At 44.3% G+C, this 16,896-nt stretch overlaps 1 protein-coding gene across 1 annotated transcript in view; it reads right to left on the bottom strand.

Annotated features, from left to right (window-relative positions):
* The window catches only part of TSHZ2 (teashirt zinc finger homeobox 2), a 456,942-nt gene that overhangs the window by 35,397 nt on the left and 404,649 nt on the right, over positions 1 to 16,896 (bottom strand). The window lies entirely within an intron of this gene.

Here is a 16,896-nt window from a genome sequence, read left to right as displayed (position 1 = left end):
GAGCCGCAGGCGCTGTCCTAGAGCAGCAATTTTCAACCAGTGTGCCCACTGGTGTTCCTTGTGTCACACAAATATTTAAAGATCATGAGTTACATTATTTTCAAAAGAAGTTCAAAGCACAGTAAGTATATTTTGTTTTAACTCTTTTTTTTGTTGTTTGGTTTTTTTTTTTGCAGTTTTTGGCCGGGGCCGGGTTTGAACCCACCACCTCTGGCATATGGGGCCTGTGCCCTACTCCTTTGAGCCACAGGCGCCGCCCTCTTTTTTTTTTTTTCCGATCAACATAATTTAACCACGCCATGGAAGTTTAACTATAGGTTCAAGTACGCTGTGAAATAAAAAAAGGTTGAAAACCACTTCTGTGGAGTGATAATGCCCAGGATTTTATTTCTTCACCCCAGTTCTGAAGAGTGTCGACCGTGCCTCTGTTTCCCTCATCCACTCTGTGGCTGTTTACTGAGTGCCCTTGAACTCACCCGGCCTGGCTCTTTATGGGTTTCAGCAGGCAACAGCCACCATTGGCAGAAGGACTTCTGGGTCTCAAGCTCCTCCCGGGTACTTTCAGCTAATAATCTCTGCTTCTCAGACCTATCCTGCTATATTTGTATTAACTGGCTTATTTTGCTGATGTGAGAACTGTGGCTCAGTGGGGCTCCCAAGCTCTCCCTGTAGAGCTGTGTGGGTCTTAGTGCAAAAGCCCTTTCCATGAATTATGTACATTCCTAGTCATTAACTGGCTTTACGGCTTAGAACTACATTTGAGTGTGGGTAAGACAATGAAAAAGTTGCAGCCCAGAGAGGCCAGGTGATTTAATCAAAGCCACACAGGGCTGGTGAGTGGAGGAATCAAGGCTAAAGGCTTCTAAACCCGTGTTGCCCTTGCACTGACATCTCTTTTTTCTTTCGTGGGGAAGAAAATGAAGACCAGAGGTCCTCACATTTCTGTCCTATTTAGAGTTGATAAAGATGCAATCTGAACTGTACTAGCTCATATTTGAATACTTTTAATGCATGTTGATTATATATTAAAATGGTACTTCTTACGTTTTCTAAATATTTAAAAGATCCCTCTTAAAAATTATGACAGAAACGTCAAACTCGCTTCCTTAACAGAGCTCTAAAGGCTTTCCCCCACTTTTTTCTTAATCTATGTCATGGCATTTCAAACAATTCATCACACCAGTTTGGCGAGGAAAAAAGGGTGGCCACTTGCATCCAGAAAGAAATATTGGCAAGAAAACGTGGCAAATGGTTCTGGAAAAGGTGCTCCTTTGGAATTAAATGGTGATGGATGTTTAAACACCAGTCTTAATGCAAAAACTGTAATCTTTGCAAATGGCTGCATCTCTGGATGGCATTAACATCCTCAATGTTCTTTATAGAACCGGGGACATGCTATTAAAAAGGCATCCCATTCCTGCACACAAACTGAAGTTTTATCTTAAGTGGGATGAGAAATCACCGCAAATTGGTTTTTTGCTTCAAAAACGGTTTAATAACAATCACACACAGAGCTCCAGTCCACACAATGCATCCCTTATTTTCCTCACAAACCTCTGCTCGCTTCAAAACAGATATCGAAACGGGGGAATACATATTTGACAAAGCTGTTAAGGCAAGTTTGCTAACGATTTTTGAACAACCTTCAACTGAGGCCTAAATGCCGACAATATCCATAAACAACTGTACACTGCCCAATTAGGGAGACAAAGACATAGCGTCCTGTCAGGGAGATTTGCATGGCTAAGAGTCTGAGATCAAGAGAGTGATGAGGGATGGCTGGGAGTGATGGGGGCTCGCAGACGGATGACTATCATTACGATATTACAGGGACTCACACCTTCCCAATTACTGGCAGGATTCATTAATTACCTCCACATTTCCCTAATAGAATCCATGCTCCGGCTTATCAGCTCCTTCCCTCTGTCTACCTAAACCCCCACTCAGCAGTCGATCACCTATGAAAAATTAGACAGTGCAGCTCCGAATGGCCTATTTAAAGGAGAAAGAAAAACGAATATGAGGAGAGGAGGGGGAAGTGCAGAAGGGAGAAGTTCAAAGCCACAGACGCAGCGTTCTTTAGACACCCAGTTTGCTTTTCCTTCCCTTCCTGGAACTGTCACAGAAGATTAGTGGCAGTTGCAGGGAGATACAGTGTGATAAGTGTGGGCACGTTAAGTGTCTCCTTTGCACACCCATACACACACTCATACATTCCCTGCTAAAAAATTTCCAATGAATTTTTGTCATAAATAAAATAAGATACACATTTCTGCCTATTCTTTTGGCCTCATCTGCTCCTCCTTCCCTACTAAGCTCCAGCTCTGCAGGCCTTTCTGCTCCTCTACCACATTAAACTCATGCCTGCCACAGGGCCTTTGCACTTGCTGCTCTTTTTTTTTCTAGAACATGACTTGTATAGGGCAAGTTCAGCTTGTAATTTGTGTTTGTACAGCCCTTCAACTAAGAAAGTGTTTGCCTTTTTAAAAGCTTGTAATGCCAAAAAAAAAAAAAAAAAAAAAAAAGGAAAGAAAGAGAAGAGGGAAGGAGGAGAGAAAGCAGCAGCAGTTTTGCTGATCCCTGGGCTAGAACAACATTGTTTTAGACCTTTTCAGGACTGGTTTCTTTTTTCTGAACACCCGATCTGGAGCAGCCTGTAGTTACCTTTTATATTCCTTTGCTTAATTTTTGTCACAGAACTCATCTTTAATGAATGCTAGTTTATTTGTTGTATTTATTCATTTACCACAGTTGTTCTCAATCTTGGCTGTACATTAGAATCTTCTAGAGGGCTGTTAAAAATACTGATGCCCAGGCCTGACCCCCAGAGGATTTGGTTCAGCAGGATTGGAACGAGGCACTGGTACACATGGATTTTTACAGCTGCCCCCACCCCCACCCAGACTCTATTGCATAGTTAAGCTTGAGAACCTCTGGCTATTGTCTTCCCACTGGAATGTGGGTTCCATAAGATCAGGAATGTGGTCTCTCTGGCCACTGCTGTGACCCTGGAACTTAGAACAGTGCCTGAGACTGGGAAGACACTTGGTCAATGTTTGATGAATGAATGAAAAAATATTTATCATACACATGCACAAAGAATTAAGGACCACAGAAATGTGACAGTGATGTAAGGTCTCCCAGGCTGAAATTGTGCATTAGAAATGGGTGACAGTTCCGGGAACCCCCTGCTGTTGCAGGAGACTCAGCTCGCATTAGGGATAATGGAATGTGCAGCTCCCAGGCTGTCCTCTTGTTACCACCAACAGCATTATCAGTGATCAACTGCTTTTACAATTATGCACAGTGATTCTCCCTGCACGAAGATTCTGCAACCACCAGACTCGCTTCTCCTTTTAAATTAAATATACTGAAAAGAGCAGAGATTTCAATCCTTCATCTGTTCACAGATGAAAAAACATTTCCAAATCGTCAGTGATCACATTTCTTTTTTTTTATTCTAAGGACGGCCAACTGTTCCCAGCGATTTCGATTACATTTCCTACCTATTATTTCATGTAATGGCATCCCTTAAATTTTAAATTAGCTTTGAAGAATAAAAATAATTGAATTCCTGCTGTTTTGTGTACATAGAGGGTGACAGGAGCTAATGTGATAATTTAAACTGTAAATGAGTCTTCACTTTGTGTTCATTAATTACAGCTAATTACTGAATTACAAACCTTCTTGGTTAGGCACTGTTATGTATTCATGTAGCATGTTGAATCTCCAGCTGGTATAAAACTGTTTTATAGCTTACAAGCTGACACACCAAGCTACCACTGAAACAATTCAGTTTGAAAACAAGGGGGGTGGGAATACGCAACTGCAAATGCTTCTTGGAATTAAAAGAATAGATGCGGTGCTTCCAACTCATATTTTTGGGGATAGAAGATCTTGCACATATAATTAGAACAATTTATGCCACGGGAGGTGGGGATTTTGTGGGGGGAAGAAAGCAAGGCTGTTCTCCACTCTGGGTGAAAATCTATACTCTAGCATGTAATTTACAAGACTCAAGTGTTCCTGCCCTTATCTCCTTGTTCCCTAGAAACTGAGCATCATAATTATTTATTAACTGATCCTGCTTTTAATAACAAAGAAGCATAAAGAACGCCAGAAATCCTGCCCCATTTTCATGACCAGAAATGGCTATAAAGAGAAGATTCATGAGTGTAACCTGGCTTATTGTACCCTCAATGAATCCCCAACAATAAAAAAAAAAAAAAAAGTTAAATTAACAACAACAACAACAACAAAAGAGAAGATTCAAACAGGCAGGTCACAGATTTGGTCACGGCCAATTCTCTTATTAGGTTAAAAACAACACTTTTTTTTTCTAGCAAGCTAGGCCCTTTGGATTATGAAACATTAGTATTGTCTGTGTTATTTCTGACTCCAGATGGAAGACTCTGTGATGTCTGTTTTATTAAGATAGTCCCTAAAAGAGTTGGAGAAGCACTCCAATTGAATGTGAGCTCTGCTTGGCCAAATACGGTATAACTAAGTGTTGAACAAGGAGATGTGCAAAGCTAGTGGTTAAGTTCTTTAGTTGCATTCCTGGGTTTTTAAAAATTAATTTGGTAATTTTGTTGAGCATCTACTTTGCGAGGGACTAAAGGCTCAACAGGATGAGACAGCAAAAGATGAATCAGCAGGAATTTTATACCTGGCACAGATCATTGCTATTTCCTCTGGGTTACAACCCTGATTTTCCTTTGGGGAGCCACCACTCTCATTCTCAGGTCATGGATTTGTGGGGGGCTCACCCCAGCCCTCAGCAACAGGGCTGGGCATGTGACTGGAGTCTGGCCAATCATCACCTCTATTCCCTTGGCCATAGCGATCGGTCCAGGGATGGGCACATGACCCAAGTCGGTCAGTGAAGTTTCCCCCTCCACCCCTGCAGCCCTTGTTGCTGAGTTGTTGGGTTGTCTCCTCCTGGGGGCTGCTGGTGGTTTCCGAGCCATCACATGGAGATGATGTCAGTACAGACGAAACAGTGACAGGCTGAGAAGGCCAGATTTCCAATTTAAGCACTGGCTGCGGCTTCGTCTGAACAGTCCTAACACGCACGTGAGTCATAGACCAAGGTGCAGGTGGACGGTGTCACACGAGACGTGCAGAGAATGCTGTGCTGGTGCCCAGAGGAGGGAGGACTTTTCTAGCTTGGTAGAAAAAAGAGATAACAGGAGCCTTTCTGGATGAGGCGGCGTTGGAGCAGGACTTGGAAATGTAGGAAGGATTTATGAGGGAAGAGCTGCAGAGAATGGAACAAGAAGATGGAATTGCAAGAAAAATCTGAAGCTCGTACTGGGATCGCACAGAATGGCTGGGGCCAAGAATGGAGAAAAAGAGGAGAGGAAGACCCGAGGGAAATAGGTGTTAGCATCTTCCCTGTAGGTAAGAAGGCCCTAGCCTTCACATACAGCCTTGGGTGCAGACGTGCAGAGCCCCTGCTCAGGGCAGTCTTCAAGCTCTTCAGTTTTGTGAATTTTATGATTGAGACAACTAGGGTAGTTTCTTGAAGATAAAAGAAAAGGAATGTTATCTTCCCTCATTCATCATGGACAGGGATTCTGTGGGATCAGACTCCCAAAAATTCTCCCAGAGGAGGAGTTTCACCCCAACAACCTCCCCCCCCCCAAGCTCGGCTTTAGAAAGGTCAGAGCATGCTCATTAAGTCATCAGGTTCCTCCAGACAAAGCGTTAAATACTTTAACAGCAGAGGCAACAAAAACAGCCATGGCCAACCATCATGGAGAACTCATGTATTCCTAACACTGCACTGAGCTTGATCCTAGCAATCTGTTCTCCTTATTATTGAAATCACAAATGAATGCAGCAATTATTATGTGCCAGGCACCATGCTGAGTGTCTTTCTCACACTGTCTCAGTTCTTTGAGGTTGGGAGTTTGCGTTATTACCATGCCCATCTTACAGATGAAGAAACTGAGGCTCAGGAAAATAAAGGGACACCCCCAGAATCACACAGTTAGCGGGCAGAAGAGGCAGGCCTTGAGTTTAGATAAATGTGATTCTCAAATGAATGTTCTTGGCTACCAGGCTTTCTCTTATTTTTGTTTTTCACATGGGTAAGTTTTAAACTTTTATTTGAAATCCTTTCTGCATTATGTGCTCATTACCCGGGAAAACAGAAACAGAGAATGAGTCACCCAGCGGTGCTTCCTGTCACCCCTCTTCCTGGTTTGGTGACATCTTTACTGCCTCCTCTGCCAGAAGGTCCTTTTGTGATCCTTCTTGCCTTTGCGTCCATCAGTGTCCTGTGCTAGAATCTTGCACAGGGCTGTGCACACAGTAGGCGCTCAGAAGATAGTGGTTGAATTGGGATGCATTGAATTGAAATCGTTCCTTATCTGAATTTTTTAAGAGCCAGCACAGTCTCCAAACAAACAAGGAAATCCCTTAAGAAAGGACCGGATTTCTGATTTAGAAAGCTTCCTGTCTTTTTGTGGTTGGGGAATATCATGTGTCCTAGACTTTTTTGGTTTTGCTTGCTTTCTTTTATATTCATGGGCATTCAGAAATTCTATGTGAAAAGAAAGCACATGTTATCCTTTTTTGGCTTGGAGGAATTTTGGAGTGGGTTTAGGCAGACCGGGCTGAACACATACTCTTGAGTTGCTGGGGCGGCTCACCAGAACACCCGCGGCAGCTTGGTGTCCAAATCTGCCTCCTCTCAGCTTGGCCACAGTCTGGCAAACAACTGACGTCCTTGGTGTCAGGCAGATGGTCACAGGATTGTCAGCGGACCCTGAGAGACCTCAGAACTGTCTGCAGACTCCAAACAGATCTACGCTGAGTCTCATGGCTTCCGCTTGCTTTGTGGCCAAGACTTCCTCAGAGCTGTTTGGTTCTGTGTGTTTGTTGTAGCTGGGAGCCCAGCATTGGCCTTGATAACCAGTACACATAGAAACAAAATCAAACATCTCCTCAGGGACAGCTCACAAGCCTTTCTTGACATCTGGCCTTTGTAAAAACTGTCTTCTTTATTATTCTTCCAAAACTTATTTCCAGGACCACAGGGCTTAGTACCTACTATTATTTTGTCTTACAATACAGGTAAACTACTTCTCAGGAGTTAATCTTGACTCCTGTGTAGCACAGTTAGTATCTTGAAAGTGAAGACAGTGGGTTTGGATTCAAGATCCAGATCTGCCCCTTCCAAGCTGGGTGAAAAACCACCATGCCATTCAAAAACTACATTTTCTCTCTCTCTTTCTTTTTTTCCCTCTCCAATATTTGCTTTATGCAAAACGTTTCCTTGTCTGTAGAATGTGAATGATGGTAACACCCATGGGGGTCACTGTGATGAGTATTTGAGGTAATGAATGTGAAATCTCAGCAATCATGGTAAAGACTCAACAAGGGTAGTGATGTTGGTGTTGATGACGGTAACAGTGGTAATGGTTTTTTATATAGCCCATTACACTCAGGAAAATTTGGGCCAACACTATTTATCTAATCAACATTTGGGGATTGATTAATGCTAATTCAGAAAGGAAAACAGATCTCGAATCAATGGGTGGTGGCCGGATGAGAAGGAACTGGGGAGGAGAAAGAAGAGAACTGAAATCACCCCACTGCTGGCCAGTCCCTGGAACAGACACGGCGAGGTGCCTATGGCACATCCGTGTCCCTTTTCTTCTGTGCTAATGAAACCCTGATTTTGTTTTCAGTGGCAATGCTCCCAGCTAAATACTGCCTGGGACCTTGCAACTGGAGATGACAGAATTACACAGTGCTGGCAGAAGAGGTTTGAGTGGAATTGTGCTGGCTTTCTGGGAAAGATCTGTTCCTCCAAGAAGAGGAACAAAGGTGGTCAATATTGTTATTTCACTCCCTTCCCCATCATGAATGTGGATGTGATGTGGCCGTCTTGCAACTATGAGGCAATGACTGAGAGACTCAGAAAGACGCCTGTTAATCCCTTGACCCTCTGCCACTGGTATCGACTTTTGGATGTAGACAACATGTAAAGAGCTTAAAACAGAGGAAAGAAAACTGCCATGTGTTCAAATACTTAATTATTTTACTGTAAGTAAAGTTGTCTTTTATTTGCAGCCTAAAGCATTCCTAACTTCTAAACTTCTTGCTTTTTCTCCATAAGAAATAAAACTTTGGAAGCCCAAGGAAAAAAACCAAACTCTTTGGTTTTGCATGAATAATGTACAAGAAGTAGCAGCTATAGTTTCCTTTGCTGACTCAGTAACAGCACACAAAAACCATGGGAATAAGAGCTGGTGGTAGGAACTGATATGAGTTATGCATTTTCTGGGCCAGAGGCTCTGCGTTACCAGGCACACAGCAGGCGCTAAGAGAAGTATTTCAGAATAGGAATGAGAGCATCAACATCTCCACTCAATGGCTCACCACTCCCCCTCCCTGATTTGTTTCCCTTATTTCTTTATCCCTCTCTATAAATGTAAATGGAATAATAATAATTCCTTCCTCACGGAGTTATTATTTTTTTACTTATCTATTTTTTAGATAAGTTGCCCTGGGTAGAGTGCTGTGGCATCACAGCTCACAGCAACCTCAGCTCTTGGGCTTAGGTGATTCTCTTGCCTCAGCCTCCCAAGTAGCTGGGACTACAGGTGCCCACCACAACACCTGGCTATTTTTTGTTGCAGTTTGGCCGGGGCTGGGTTCAAATCTGCCACCCTGGTTATATGGGGCCGGCGCCCTACCCACTGAGCTACAGGTGCCACCCGCCTCCCAGAGTTTTAAATATCAAATAAATTACTACACGTAAAAAGCTTAACACAGTACCTGTTACATGGCAGGTGTTCAGTGTATGTCAGGGGTTATCATTACCAGGCCAGCACTCTGCTCAATGCCCTTCTTGGATTACCTTAGAGAGGTTAACACAGGGACCAACAGCTGGGCAACTTCGGTCATGTCCACTCACGTTCTGTTCCCGAGTTCAGATTACTGTAGCAGTGCTCCCTAAACTTCTTTCTCTCATATACAACCTTCTCCACCTCTGCCTCATCGCTATCATTTATATTATCTCCATCATTTTATGATCTAATATTTTCCTTTAATTTGAGTAACCATTTAAAAGCCTTATCCTCCTAAATAATAATGTCTGTAGACTCATAATATCAGTGCATTTCCATTGGGAAGGATTTTGTCTCTTGGGGGGCATTTGGAAGTGTCTGGAGACATGTTGGTTGTCCCATCTAAAATTGTGATGGTGCTGATGCTGCTGAATGGATGGTGCTGGTGGTGAGCCCAGGGGGGCCTCAAAATGCCCCACAGAGCACAGGACAGCCCTCTTCAGTCCACAGGGTCCACAGGGCACGGGGCAGCCCCCTTTAGTCCACAGTGTCCACAGGGCACGGGGCAGCCCCCTTCAGTCCACAGTGTCCACAGGGCACGGGGCAGCCCCCTTCAGTCCACAGTGTCCACAGGGCACGGGGCAGCCCCCTTCAGTCCACAGTGTCCACAGGGCACGGGGCAGCCCCCTTCAGTCTACAGTGTCCACAGGACATGGGAAAGCCCCCTTCAGTCCACAGTGTCCACAGGGCACGGGGCAGCCCCCTTCAGTCCACAGTGTCCACAGGGCACGGGGCAGCCCCTTTCAGTCCACAGTGTCCACAGGGCACGGGAAAGCCCCCTTCAGTCCACAGTGTCCACAGGGCACGGGGCAGCCCCCTTCAGTCCACAGTGTCCACAGGGCACGGGGCAGCCCCCTTCAGTCCACAGTGTCCACAGGGCACGGGGCAGCCCCCTTTAGTCCACAGTGTCCACAGTGTCAACATTAAGAAACCCCAACACACAGACAAGTACTTGAATATGCTTTAAGACAAATATACCATTATGAATGAAAAAGTCATCCACATACCATCGAAATTCCCCTGTGCAGTACCTTCAGGGTCAAGGGTACTAAGTGCTGGGAATCCCCTGAGAAGAGAAATTCTTAAGTTCCCTCCCTTCCTTTATACTGCAGATTATTATTATTATTATTTATCACTTCAGACTAAGAAAAAAAATTTCTTGAGAAACAAAACATCATCTTTGGCAAGAAACAATCCTGATTTCCAACCAGCAATAATTGGCTGGATGTGGTAGCTCAGCCCTGGAATCCTCTAGTACTCTGGGAGGCTGAAGCAGGTGGATTGCTTGCGTCCAGGAGTTTGAGACCAGCCTCAACAAGAGTGAGACCCTGTTTCTACTAAAAATAGAAAAGTTAGCTGGGCAGGAGGATGGCTTAAGCCCAGTTTGAGGTGGTTGTGAGCTGGGCTGAATCCACCCTGCTCTAGCCTGTGTGACAAAAAACCCCACAAAAAAAAAAAAAAACTAATAGCAATAATTGTAACTGTGTTCATCTGTAGAATAGTCTGATTTTCCCGAGACCATAAACCAAAACTTTGAGATACAGCTGTCTACCTGGAGCACTGTGACCCCCACAGTATGGTCACCTAAAGCCATGCCAATAAAGGAACCTTCACTTTTCCCAGTACAGCAAAGAGGGTCTCAGTGTTTTCCCTGCCCTGACCCAGGATGCGTATCCTTCACATCATGACATCCTCATCACCCTCCATGGAACCAGTGTTACATCACAATTTCCCCTTTGTCTTTTTCATTGAGAAAATTGTAGCGTAATGCCAATGAGTTCGTCCTTTGGCAATGACTGGGAGTAGATTATTTGCAATTCAATCTGATTGATTCAAAGTCTTAGGACTACATCTGAAAACTGTTAATTCAGAAAATTCCTCAGCCAGTTTGCTAAACCAGAGCCACTTATATCCCCATGTGAGAAACTGTGATAAGAAAGACCAGACAGAGGCAGATCCAGAAAAGTGACTTAGAATTGATGCCGTGTTCTCCATACTGAGCTATAAGGAAGCTGATGCTTTTCCAGTTCAGACTTCGTTCCTCAGCACATTTGCTAAAGATGAAGCTATATTTCCCATTCCCCAGCAAGAACGCCGAGTTTGGGAAGAACTGCAGAGCAAGTTCAAGTAACTCCCTTTTTTTCAATCCCTAATCTCTGGGCTTTTCACATGACCGGCCAGCCTAACAGACCCTCATCTGTTGCATCAGGCCTACAAGAGCCTCCCTGTTCCCGAAATTGGTGCAGAGCAATGACCTTCTAGACTGAGTTTCTTAAGACCAGAGGCATCAGTCAGTGCAAGCCTTATATAAAACCTTTTGCAGCAAGTTCATGTCCTTTTGATGATTTGGATAAAGGCTTTCTGGAAGGCCACACCATTTCAGACCCCCATATCTTCTCATGTGTTCAGTCACTCACAACTGTCCCCTCTTTGTTGAAGTCCTGAGCATTAGTGATTTTTGCTTAATCATACACCCATGTTGGGTCAGGTGTCTAGACCTCCCCCATCCCATCCCTCTCTTAATGTGCATGGAGTTCTTGAGAGTCAGGATGCAGCGGAGATTCTATGGAGAAGACCGCGGAAAGGTAGCAGTAAGTTGGGAGAAGATGGGATAAAAAACAAGCACTCCTAGGAGGTGACCCTCTGCTGCAGTTGCTAGAGCTGCTCCATGCAGACACCCCAAATACCTGGCCCTCCTTCCAACTCAGATTTTCCTATTTTCTGTTTTGGATTCAGGGACCAGCATCTTTGTGAGCTCCTTTGCAGTTGGCTGCTTGCTTTCTCTACAGTGGAAGAGAAGAAAATAGGTGGCATTTCTTTTCTCAAGACACCTGCTTACCCAAGTTAAAGGCGAACCTCCACGCTTTTCCCCTGCAGACAGGAGTGGGTGGTAGGGGTGGAGGTCTGGCACGCAACCCGGAAGGGTAGCGGAAACTGACATCATACCTCGCGTCTCTCCACAAAGGTTTGATTCTCTTTCTGAGTAGGATCCGCCAATCCGTAATCAAGGGTTAATTTCACAGCTCACTGCTTCATCTAGCATAATATCCATTCAGACTAATTAAATCTGTCTAATAATGTGAGTGTCTTTGTCTTTGTTCTCCCCCTTCTTTGTGTTCCACCCTTCACATCTCATCTCCAGAACCACACGCCATCACACTCCACTTGACAAGCAGAATCCATCCCTAAAATTAAAACATTCCTGACCTATCTGCAATGACAAGCCAGGCGAGCTTCACGGCGCTCCGGCCCATGAAGGGAGCTGACACATTTGTTTTTAATTTCAAAAGAGTAGAAAGTGAAGATCTGACCCCGTCAATCAAGCCCGGTGACAAGTTTAATCATTGGTGCCCCACAAAAATCACGGCTAAATAGGAATGCAAATACTGTATCACAGGGCCCTTATAAATGCTAATCAAGGAGAAGTAATCAACTGACAATTTCACTGATCTCTTTTCTGAAGAAGTCACTCAATGCTCTGTCTCTGGGCCACAAAGAGAAGAGAAAAAGACAAAAGGGATGTATGAGTCCTCCCCCCCCCCCCAACCTTCCTTTTATTTTTCCTTCCAGGAGATTTCTTTTTAAAGAGAGAATTCACTCTTTTGATCCATCGTTGAACTTTAAAGCAAAGAACTTACGCAGTTCTATGTCGAGGATACTTTATTATCAGTACCCAGAAAACGCACCGAAACTTCCGCTAAAATAAAAATCATCATTTGTCCTTGTCATTCATCTATTCTCAAATTCTCTTATATCTTAAAAGTGAGTGACTTTTTTTTTTTTTTTTGCAGTTTCTGGCAGGGACTGGGTTTGAACCTGCCACCTCCAGGATATGGGGCTGGTGCCCTACCCCTTTGAGCCACAGGCGCCACCCGTGAGTGACCTTTTCTGTTAAGATGGGGGAGGGGAAAAAAGTTTTGTAACTAGTCAGAAACCTGAAAATCATGATTGCCGTTAACTAAACAAACACACACAAAAAAACAAAGAAGAAGAAAAATCCCTCTTACACACTTAAACCCACTGTTGATGAAGAATTTGTAACCTCTGAGAAGTTCTGAGCCCCGGGTCTCTCCCCTCAGCTTTGGATGCTTGACTGAGCTCCGGCAGAGGCCTGCTTTTCAGGACCAATTTCACACAGAACCTGAGGGCTTTGTGTTTACAAAACTTAGAACTTGAGGGGTTTTCTTTTTTCTTTTCTCTATTTTATTTTTGAACCAGAAGTTTCTGAAGACCACAGATTTATTGGTTACTGCCCACTGTAAACAACCATCTCACGGAGTCCTAGCAGGAAAAGAAAAAACCAGCATCAAGTCACTTCAATTTTGTCGTCAGAGTTTATCTAGGGCTGTGTAAACAGAACATTCCAGAAGTTCAGGTACTGGCAGATTAATTTCTGTAGTGCTAACAAAACCCATCTCCAAATATCCAGGGTACTCTTCATGTTAAGTTTAGAGAAATGGGAATGCCTGGCTTTTTTTGAAGAGAGCCAAGTTTTTCTGTCTTGTCATATTCTAAGCAGGTGGGTGGACAGACCAAGTCCAGACACTCCTGTTTTTTTCTTTCTTTTTTTTTTAATGGTACGGCCCAGGAGCTAAGAATGTTGTTTACATTTTTAAATGTTTGAAAAAAGAGAGAAAAGAACATACTATTCCGTGTCACAAACATTACTTGAAATTCAAATTTCAGTGTTCACGAATAAAGTTTTATTGGAACGTGGCCAGGCCTATCATTTACCTGTCATCTGTGGCTGCCTTCAGGCTAGAATGGCCGAGTGGAGAACTTGCTACTGAGGTTGTACAACCTGCAAATCTAAAATATTTACTGTCTGGCTCTTTATAGGAAAAGTTTACCTGGTCCTGTTTTATACCATTGTGGGAAATTCGCTAGAACTTGGGCATGCCTCCATTTGCCCAGCTATGCACATTCTCAGGAAACTGAGAATGTCTTGTCTAAGTGAGCAAGTGTTAGTGGTGGCCCTGTCTAAGTGGTGGCCCTGGTGAGGACAATCCCAGAGCCCCAGGTGTGGCCAGCTGTCCTTCTGTTCTCCCGTGGTACATTCTTTCAAATTAAGATCTAATTCATTTTGGAATAATAATGAGTCTCTAATAAAAAAATATTGACAGCAACAAAAAAGGAAAGACTGTACTATATTTCCACTCTGGTGTACAGATCCTGGAAGGCCATTTCACCAGAAGCAATAACTCATACCCTGGGATATCAAGAGGTCATTCAATATTTCTTCCTGCCAAAGGTGCCCAGGTATTAATGAAATTATATATGTATATGCATATAGATGCATGACCCCCTGCACATAAGTGTGTGTATTTAAACAAACACACTACTCTCTTTTCAACACATGTAAATAATGGTCACCCAGAATGTTGCATTAATATTTTTTAGAGCAGTTTTATTATGCCCATTTCATGGCTAACCTGATTTTCTGTGGGTTAGGAAAATGATTCTCAACTGGGGGTGACTTGTTCTCTAGTAGGAGGTGGTAAGGGAGCTGGGAACACTTGGCAATGTCTGGAGACATTTTTGGTTGTCATGATTTGGGGGAGGTGCAACAGACATCCAATGGATAGAAAGCAGGGAGGCTGCCAAACATCCCACGAATGTCCCATGTACTCTGCAGCCTGCAGGACACCTGCTACAGCTGGGAACTGTCTGGATCAAATGTCAGTACTGAGGAGGGTTAAATACCTCTGTCAGGGAAGCAAAAGAGTGCAAAGTTATTGACTTTAAACCAAGACTTCTCCAACTTGGCACTATTGGCACTGGGGCTGGATAATTCTTTGCCATGGGGTGAGGCTGCCCTGTGCAGTGTAGGGTGCTGGTAGCCTTGCTGGACTGCACCCTGTAAGTGCCAGCAGCTCCCTCCCACCCCCACCCCCGCTGCATGACAACCAAAATGTCTCCAGACCATGCAAATGTCCCTTGATGGGAAAGCTTGCCTGAGTTGAGAACCATGCACGTTTAAACTGCTGAGTTGGTTATTTGATGGTTTGGTCATTTCCAACCCATTGTTGACCGTCTTGAAGTGTCCGTTGCCTAACCAGTCAAAAGGAGGGTAAAATAAGGCAACTTGAAGGGATGCTATGCGGATTAAGTAGCTGCCATGAGGTGACACAGATAAGTGATCAGCACATATTGATTTGGGGAGATTTCCTTGAAGCAGTTGGCAGTCTGGAAGAAGACACTCTGAAAGAAAGAAAGGGCACAGAATTGGTTGGGGCCCTACCCTGAGCTAGGTGGCCATTCCTCTTGCCCAGGGCTTCAGAGAGGACAAACAGGGAAGGTAAGACTCAGAAAAAATACACAATCCACGTGAGGCCCCAGCCCCTGAAGTGCAGAGGCTGACACTGAAGCACAGCAAGGTCTAAATATTAGATGCTTTTCATAAAGCGGCAATGTGGGTTCGCGCGTCTCACCTTGCCCGTATGCCTTTTCATGTGATCCTTAGCAAATTATTGCAGTTTCTAGGCCTTTGTTTTCTCATCTGAAAAATGGGGCTGAGAATGTGGCAGGTAATACCCTTGACAGCAGCTGGCTCAAAGCAGGAAATGGAGCGAATACCACGAAGAGTAGACATTATTATTTGCGTCTGCGCGTCTGACATTGCCTCATGTTGCTCCTGAAGTCCTGACTACACAGAGACTTCATGTTTTTAAATGACACATCAGCATAGCCAGCGGTGATTAAAATAAGTATATTTTACAAGTGAATAAACAAGGTTCTGTTCTCACCCCTCCAGCCGTTGCTTCCTGCCCTTTGGACTCCAGATCGTTAGGAGAGAAGCCCAGTCTTTGGGGATTAATCCTGTGCAGGTGTAAACCAGGGGTTTGGCTGGCAGGCCTGTCTCAGGTGCTGGAAGTCAGTTTATTCTAACCCAGAGGCTGCTTAGGGTCTGGGTGTTGTATGTGGGCATATGTTTGAAATTGGATCTGCAGGGGGTGGTTCTGAGCTTTTTCAACTTCATTCTTCTTGAGAAGGTGTTGAGAAGGTATAAATTGCTGTGAGTTTTTCGTTTTGTCTTTTCCCTAAGCAACCACCACTTCTTTCCTTTAAAATCACACAGATCTCTCGTAACAATCATTTTTGTGGTGTCCTAAGACCGGTGAGACCAAGAGCTGAAATATCACCAGATACAGGAGGAGGGGTTTACAGCCAGTTTCTTTCTTAACCATTCATTCCCCACAACTGTCCGTTGGAAAGTGTGGGCCGCTGAGTTCCTAGCTTTAATCTTCCTTGGCAGACATTTGCTGGCTTTGTGGATGTGACTTTTTTTGTTGTTATTTAGTTTTATTCCATAATCACAGACTTCTCTCTGAAATCCAGCTAGACATGGAGGGGAATAAGGCAAATAAGGAACCCCAAAACTGCAGTGTGAGCACACTGTGAGCAAATGGGGTGGAGGGGAGCTCTGCAGAGCCACAGAAGGTGTGGCCTCGTGGTTACCATCAATTTATTAGAGTTGCCCACGGTCGGCAATGTTGATCTTGCTGGTCCCATCATTCATTCCTGGACCCAAATCACTCCAAGGCTTCCACGATATTCACGCACTCTTATACCTTGCCAGAGTCCTCATGCCTGCCATCCAGCCCCTGGCTGTGCTGACAAAAAACTCAGAACCGTTTTTGTTGGGTCCATCATTTGCCATGAAGATGCCAGGACCTGTATACTCCACCTGGAAGTTCTCATCATCCAGTTTCTCGCTGTAAGTGGACTTTGGGATGGTGCTATTATAGTGTGTGAAGCCACCATCCTGGCACATTAACCCGGGAATAATTCTGTGAAAGCGAGAACCCTTATCATCAAATCCTTTCCCTCCAGTGCTCAGAGCATGCAAGTCTCCTGCTGTCTTTGGAAATTTGTTTGCAAACAGCTCAAAGGAGGTGAAGCCTGAAGTCTTGCCTTCCATGGCCAGGTTGGACACTGTGGGGTTGACCATGGCTGGTGGTGGGTAGGTTTGGATGGCAGTGTCTCAGACTAAACTTTTTAAGTGGAGATGGGAGGTCCTATTCTCTGCTCC

Source organism: Nycticebus coucang, chromosome 21 (assembly GCF_027406575.1).
Source record: "Nycticebus coucang isolate mNycCou1 chromosome 21, mNycCou1.pri, whole genome shotgun sequence".
NCBI classification, from domain to species: Eukaryota; Metazoa; Chordata; class Mammalia; order Primates; family Lorisidae; genus Nycticebus; species Nycticebus coucang.
Note: the sequence above shows the minus strand (reverse complement) of the source record. Positions and strands in the feature narration are given on the sequence as shown.